This window comes from Montipora foliosa, unplaced genomic scaffold (genome assembly GCF_036669935.1).
Source record: "Montipora foliosa isolate CH-2021 unplaced genomic scaffold, ASM3666993v2 scaffold_431, whole genome shotgun sequence".
In the NCBI taxonomy this organism is placed as follows: Eukaryota; Metazoa; Cnidaria; class Anthozoa; order Scleractinia; family Acroporidae; genus Montipora; species Montipora foliosa.
Genome location: NW_027179736.1, coordinates 262,501 through 270,000, shown reverse-complemented (window position 1 = coordinate 270,000; position 7,500 = coordinate 262,501). Strand labels below are relative to the sequence as shown.

Here is a 7,500-nt window from a genome sequence, read left to right as displayed (position 1 = left end):
GCTGCACTACAAACATGGCTAACATAATCAAAAGCCACAATCAGAAGATCCTGAATGAGTGCAACTAGACCTCCAGTGAGAAGAAATGCAATTGTAGAAACAAAAACCTTTGCCCTCTTGACGGTGCGTGTCTAACCAGCAACATTATCTACCAAGCTACTGTCACAACAACTTCCGGTAACTCAAGATCCTACATTGGCATGACGGAAAACGAATTCAAAACACGGTACAACAACCACAAGCTTTCTTTCAATGACAAAAAACACTCACATGACACTGTACTTTCCAAGCACATCTGGGACTTAAAGGACAAAAACATCGACTACGCAATCAACTGGCGCATCATAAAAAGAGCAAAAGCATACAAAGGCAACCCTTCTCGCTGCAACCTGTGTTTATCTAAAAAACTTTGCATCTTGAGCGCAAAAAACGCCTTTCTCTTGAACAAGAAATCTGAGCTGGTAACGAAATGCCGCCATGAAAACAAGTTTTTCACGACAACCAATCACCGGAAGCGTCGCTACAACCGTTCCTAAATTTGAACACTTATATATGACATCTTCTCGTAGACAACGATCAGTCTGATGATCGCCTTGAGCGTGAAACTCGAGTAACTAGTAACACTTTCCTTCTTACATTTGTATTTTGCTCTGCAAAATTCTTGCATTGAGCACTCCAAAGTTAAGCGAAGCAACTTCATCTTAGTCTATTCGTTTAGATATATATATATATATATATATATATAGCTAGCTTTTGCTTTCATGTTCAAATTGAGCACTCTACTAGGATGAGCCATTGCCGCTAGCAATTGCGCATGCTCACTAGCTCGCTAGTTTGAGCACTCTGGCATGGCTTGGATGTACCACATGTCTGGGACATCTGGGGTGGCTTTATAGCTTAACCTCCATCCTAGACATCAGCACTGCACTGATGAGGCCCAGAAGGCCGGAACAGTACTGTCTGCAGTTAGTTATATATATATATATATATATATATATAATGTGAAATGACGTGATAAATTGATCATCAGCTAAAAGTGCTCAATGGGTTTACCAGAGCTTTGAATAGATACGTAGACTTGAACTAGGTCAAAAACATTGATTTGCTACTCCGAGTTTCATGCTTCTCACGAAGCAATCATCAGGCAACTGCCAAAAAGAAGGAATACATGGTGTTTTACAGTGATTTTGAAAATAACGGTAGCAATTCACTATAGGCTGGGGTGCATAGCAACGGTTAAACAATACAAACTGTTTCCAGTTTTTAGCAGCTCACTGGAAACAGTTTGTATTGTTTAACCGTTGCTATGCACCCCAGCCTATAGTGAATTGCTACCGTTATTTTCAAAATCACTGTAAAACACCATGTATTCCTTCTTTTTGGCAGTTGCCTGATGATTGCTTCGTGAGAAGCATGAAACTCGGAGTAGCAAATCAATGTTTTTGACCTAGTTCAAGTCTACGTATCTATATATATATATATATATATATATGAGAAGAAGGAAGGTGTAGCCATGCCTCGATAGATAATGTAATAAGGAAATAACTTCTTGAGGCATGTGTTTCTAATCGGTTTTATACTTCAAACGTTTCGCCGTTTAGAGCTTCGTCAGTGAATGAAGATTATGAGTACAAGATTGCTTTATGTAAAAAAAAACTTAGTACAATGGTGGAATTTCAAGGCTCATTAATTTGATGGTGTTAATCTAGATTTAGAGCTCGTCCATTGCAACCATTCATGAGGTTCTCATGCTTGCGGATTTCTAGCGCTTCAATGATTTTACGCGTGCGGATGTCGTGGATGTTCCTGTGGAGGATTCCCCATATATGCAAGATATCTCTTGGGGAATCCTCCACAGGAACATCCACGACATCCGCACGCGTAAAATCATTGAAGCGCTAGAAATCCGCAAGCATGAGAACCTCATGAATGGTTGCAATGGACGAGCTCTAAATCTAGATTAACACCATCAAATTAATGAGCCTTGAAATTCCACCATTGTACTAAGTTTTTTTTTTTTACATAAAGCAATCTTGTACTCATAATCTTCATTCACTGACGAAGCTCTAAACGGCGAAACGTTTGAAGTATAAAACCGATTAGAAACACATATGCCTCAAGAAGTTATTTCCTTATTACATATATATATATATATATATATATATATATAAATGAATAATCAGGACACGATCATACTTTTGCCTCTGGTTTTCATACAGGTCTGTTTCGTACAGGACGTTTAGTTTGTCCTGCACTCATCAGTGTGTAACCAAGAGTGATTTTATTCGTTGAAGATTACCGCTTTTTATCGTGCAGCACGAACGGCCATGTATGACTAAAAAGCAGTAATCTTCAACGAATAAAGTCACTCTTGGTTACACAACGATGAGTGCAGGACAAACTAAACGTCCTGTACGAAACAGACCTGTATGAAAACCAGAGGCAAAAGTATGATCGTATCCTGATTATTCATTCATTTGTAATTGCCCTACCGCATGGTATAGAGCACTCTTAGTACAGCAAATACAAGCCTATTTTACGTATATATATATATATATATATATATACACGTACGGATGAAAAAACAAACTATTTATCAGCATCTTGTTAGTCATACCAATACGCCAATGCTTAAAGACATCTCATGGGACATCAGACACGCAAGATCATTGAAGCGCTCGAAATCAGAAAGAAAAACACTGAAACCGTCATGAATGGTTGTATTGGACGTGTCCTGACCATACATTAGTGCAAGGAAAGGTTGCGTTTATACAAACGTTGGCCGTGTAGCACTTATATTTTAAACAGAGTTAACTGAATAGAGTGTAAGGTGAAGTGCTAGATTTTTATCCCATATGAACCATGTGAGCGTTAGCCCTACTGATGGAAATGGGACACAAGGACAGAGAAAACCTCTGACCAGGGTGGGAATTGAACCCACGACCTTCGGGTTAGATCTCCGCCGCTCTACCGACTGAGCTACAAGGTCAGACGGGAGCAGGCCGTGAGAACTGAAGATGTTAAAGTCACTTATATATGACATCTTCTCGTAGATAACGATCAGTCTGATGATCGCCTTGAGCGTGAAACTCGAGTAACTAGTAACACTTTCCTTCTTACATTTCTATATATATATATATATATATATATATATATATATAGAGAGAGAGAGAGAGAGAGAGAGAGAGAGAGACAGTTAAGTAGATCCGTTGAGCCAACAACTTATCACCCCCAGGAGGATCGCAAATGGATTCACAGTCCAAGTTGAGGAGAAATTGAGAGAAAGTTACAGGAAACTCAACACTGGACAACTTCTGGGGAAAACTGTAATTGCCCTGAGCGGGATTTGAACCCACGTCCCCCTGATCACCAGTCGGGTGTGATGACCACTACACTATCAGGACAACCATGCTGGCAACATGGCTGATTAATCATTTAATGTGTGGCATTTCCGTGGGACTCCCTAAGGGCCAGTTTTTCTGTGATAACGCTGGATCAACAAGTGATTCACAGGCGGACAAGGGTAATTAATTTAAAGAGACAGTTAAGTAGATCCCTTGAGCCAACAACGTATCACCCCCAGGAGGATCGCAAATGGATTCACAGTCCAAGTTGAGGAGAAATTGAGAGAAAGTTACAGGAAACTCAACACTGGACAACTTCTGGGGAAAACTGTAATTGCCCTGAGCGGGATTTGAACCCACGTCCCCCGGATCACTAGTCGGGTGCAATTACAGTTTTCCCCAGAAGTTGTCCAGTGTTGAGTTTCCTGTAACTTTCTCTCAATTTCTCCTCAACTTGGACTGTGAATCCATTTGCGATCCTCCTGGGGGTGATACGTTGTTGGCTCAAGGGATCTACTTAACTGTCTCTTTAAATTAATTACCCTTGTCCGCCTGTGAATCACTTGTTGATCCAGCGTTATCACAGAAAAACTGGCCCTTAGGGAGTCCCACGGAAATGCCACACATTAAATGATTAATCAGCCATGTTGCCAGCATGGTTGTCCTGATAGTGTAGTGGTCATCACACCCGACTAGTGATCAGGGGGACGTGGGTTCAAATCCCGCTCAGGGCACTTACAGTTTTCCCCAGAAGTTGTCCAGTGTTGAGTTTCCTGTAACTCTCTCTCTCTCTCTCTCTCTCTCTCTCTCTCTCTATATATATATATACACCCATTTTCAAAAACGTTGCAATTTCAAAGTATATATGATATATATATGCCTTTTGTTTTCTCATCATAAAGGTGAGACACGAAGCATGTGCGTGTATTTCACGCTTAAGGAACAATACGTTTTTCTTCTAACAAAAATAATATTCAACAATTTATGAGACAAATTCAAAGGAAAAGCCACTTGTGTTTCCTGTACGGAAGCAGTCCTGCTAAATGCCTGCTCCATAAAGCTTTGATCTTCGCTGGCTTTCCCAAGAGCTGCATTTTGTAGAGAACAAAACTAAGAGGTCCATAGCGCGCCATTTAAGGATATCAATCTCCCAAGAATAGGAAAGCCAGACGGCATGTTGTTAAGAAGAGCACAGCTTCTTGTGCTCATGGAATACGTATTAAACGATCCCAGAAGCTGTTTGTGGGAAATGGAACAGTATTTAATTGATTCAACCGGGAGCTCTTTAATCCAATTTTTTTTAAAGGTTCCTTTATTGTTGGGGTCGTTCATCACGCGAACTAATATTTTACGAGGTGTGGTCTGTAAACCCGCCAACAAAACAACCTCGGAACCAACCAAAATTTATGACTCATTTAAGTCATTTAAGCCTTTGAATGCTGCACCTTGTACACGGGCTTCATGCCCGCAAGGCCAAAAGCGAGAAGAATACACCTTATCCTAAAATGGCCTCCATTTTAGTATTCTTTTGTTTCCACGCAAATTGGCCCTTTTGGCATCGTTCAAAGTTAAATATTCTTTTCAATTTTACGTGTGAAAGCGAGGCCATAAGGGCCAGTTTGCATGGAAACAAAATAATACTAAAATGGCGGCCATTTTGGAATAAGGTATATTAAAAGCAAAACAATGAGTAAAGTGCTACTCATGCTTCCTCGCTATTGCATCAGGAGGCTGACAATAACTCGTGGCTTTGTCGAAATGACAAGAAATCGCAAACAATAAGTGTTTTGGGGTAGACTTTCATATACTGGACTAAAATGGTGGAGGACAAAAGAATTATTGTTAATCCGATTAGGCCTCGCTAATTAGCTATTATTATGTACACGTTGTTCTTTTGTTTTATGGACATTAATTATTTCGGATCCGGTATATGAAAGACCAGAACAAAGTGAATTGCGAAGACAATATTCCCAACAAACATTTATCCAATTATAAATTCGTTAGACACCTTTCAAAACTGAAAGATCAAGTCATAAGTAATAAAATATAGGAGGTTTTCAACCAACCTCTAGAGACACCAATAACAAAATATAGAAAAGTACGTCTTCTGGTGGACGAACAAAAGAAGCTAATGAGAGATCTTTTGTTTTCGTCCACCAGCATGGCGGCGATGACGTCATGTGAAAACCTTTTACAACTTAACTTTCTCCAAAAGTAATTTACGTTCTACTTTTTGTTTTTTTGGCTTAAGAGTTGAGATATGTGGCAAAACTGCTCCGTTCTTCAAGGTAATTCGAAAAAGAGCTGACTAGTAATCACCATCTTCATAACCCGAGCAGTTCTTTCTTTTCTAACCGAAAAAATAATAACACTGAGTTTCCAGCGCAGAGATGTTAAGACCGCCACTCCCTTTCTCACATACCTTATTCTTTTCAATTATATAAAAAAAAAAACGAGAAGAAAAGGTATGGTGGATGCTAGAAAGAGGTCAACTGGTGAATGCATTTCAACAAAGCCTACAAAAGGGTTTGACAGCAGCTATTGTTCTTTCTGTTAACACCTTTCTGAAGAGAAAACAAAAGGCATATATATATCAAATATACTTTGAAATTGCAACGTTTTTGAAAACGGGTGTATGTATATATATATATATATATATATATAATTTTTTTTTTCTTATACAGGACAAATTTATCCTTTTTATTTGTCCCCACCCTTGTTTTTTCCTGTGCTCATTCATTGTTAAATACTGACCTGGCTTGCTCGCGCAATCTCACGTGACTCCTCTGTTCCTGACTAGGAATCGGTAGAATTCACATCAAACTTCAACTTACAGGTAAGTCTCGTTTAATCTTAAATTTTGGGCAAATTCAAGGCCTTTCAAGATGAAGAAGGATTTTTCCTGTTTTTTTTTGGGTAAAGGACGTTATATTTCGACAATAATAAAACACAAAAAAATTTGAACTTCTAGCCTTCACTTCTCCTTTAAAGACCAATCCTTTCGTACAGAAAAGGGAGGTCGTTAAAGATATACTTGTCAGAGCCAAACTTTGAAGGTCAACGATCACACCAATGGACCAATCGGAGTCGTGTTTGGCCTGTCTGTTAACCATCAGTCTGCTCTAACTCGAGCAGCTCCAATCACGAAAGAGCACTGATGTTACACTGATTAAGAACAGGCAACTGTCAGCTAAAGAACATGCTGATAAGATCGAACGAATCCAGAAAAAAATGTCAAAACTAAATGAAAAGATGATGCAATTAGAGAGAGTACAAAATAAAGAAGTTGAATCTTATGCCAGAGTGTCGTCTGTGACTGCAAATTCCCCTAAAAGAGAAAAGGGAAAGGATAAGCGTTCCATACCTACAAAAAAACACTGGGAACGAAAGAAAATAATGCAGCACGATATGGCTAAGAAAACAATGGAATCAAAGAAAGCACACATAAAGAACCTCTTAGATTACGATCTTACCCGCGACGAAATCAACCTTCTGTCAAGGGGGCTCAATTTCATCCCTACAGCCTTGACAAATGAAAGTCACATAAGAAAAGATTTCGCAGCTTTTGCAAGGCGAATGCGCCTACAGTTTATCTTCCACAGTAGAGATAAAAAGCCGCATCCTTTCCGTGTAAAATCAAACTGGGAGCCGCCCGTTCAACCATCGGTCGCACTCGAAACGTATTTAGAAGAGGTCAAAACTCAACTGGCGGAGATACAAATGTCTAAGCCTAAAAACAACCTGCCAATCAAGGAATATCTAGCAATCAAAGAGTTGAAACAAAACCCAAACATTAACATAAAAAAGGCATTGTGAATAAAGAAGACAAAATTCATGAGGGGCAGATACAACTAGATGTTGAAGGAAACTACAAAGCCCTTTCATCACCCATGGTATCTGAAACTTATAAGAGAGTAACACAACTCATAAAATCACGTACTACACCATGTAATGAAAGAAAAATGGCTATCACTCACGCAAAACCCGCCTCGTATTCCAGTTTTCTACACACTTACAAAGATTCACAAGCCAAACTGTTGGGAGACCCATCATTTCGGGCTGTGAAGACCCTACAGAGCGAATATCATCTTTTGTAGACTATCTCCTTCAGCCTATCTCTAAAGCACAACAATCGTATCTTAAAGATACAACAGAT

General features: G+C 39.3%; 2 long non-coding RNA genes and 2 other non-coding genes across 4 annotated transcripts in view; 1 reads left to right on the top strand and 3 right to left on the bottom strand.

The window, feature by feature from the left end:
* The window catches only part of LOC137988832 (uncharacterized), an 858-nt gene extending 509 nt beyond the window's left edge, over positions 1-349 (bottom strand). The window contains exon 1 of the long non-coding RNA XR_011120832.1: positions 24-349. This is a non-coding gene — a long non-coding RNA (uncharacterized lncRNA). The remainder of the gene's footprint in view (positions 1-23) is intronic.
* A 2,982-nt stretch (positions 350-3,331) lies between these two features.
* Trnat-ggu (transfer RNA threonine (anticodon GGU)) lies at positions 3,332-3,404 on the bottom strand. Its single transcript has one exon. It is a non-coding gene; the product is annotated as a tRNA-Thr (tRNA).
* Positions 3,405-4,005: 601 nt separating this feature from the next.
* On the top strand, positions 4,006-4,078 carry Trnat-agu (transfer RNA threonine (anticodon AGU)). Its single transcript has one exon. It is a non-coding gene; the product is annotated as a tRNA-Thr (tRNA).
* A 2,151-nt stretch (positions 4,079-6,229) lies between these two features.
* The window catches only part of LOC137988840 (uncharacterized), an 11,287-nt gene continuing 10,016 nt past the window's right edge, over positions 6,230-7,500 (bottom strand). Inside the window, exon 3 of the long non-coding RNA XR_011120833.1 lies at positions 6,230-6,672. This is a non-coding gene — a long non-coding RNA (uncharacterized lncRNA). The remainder of the gene's footprint in view (positions 6,673-7,500) is intronic.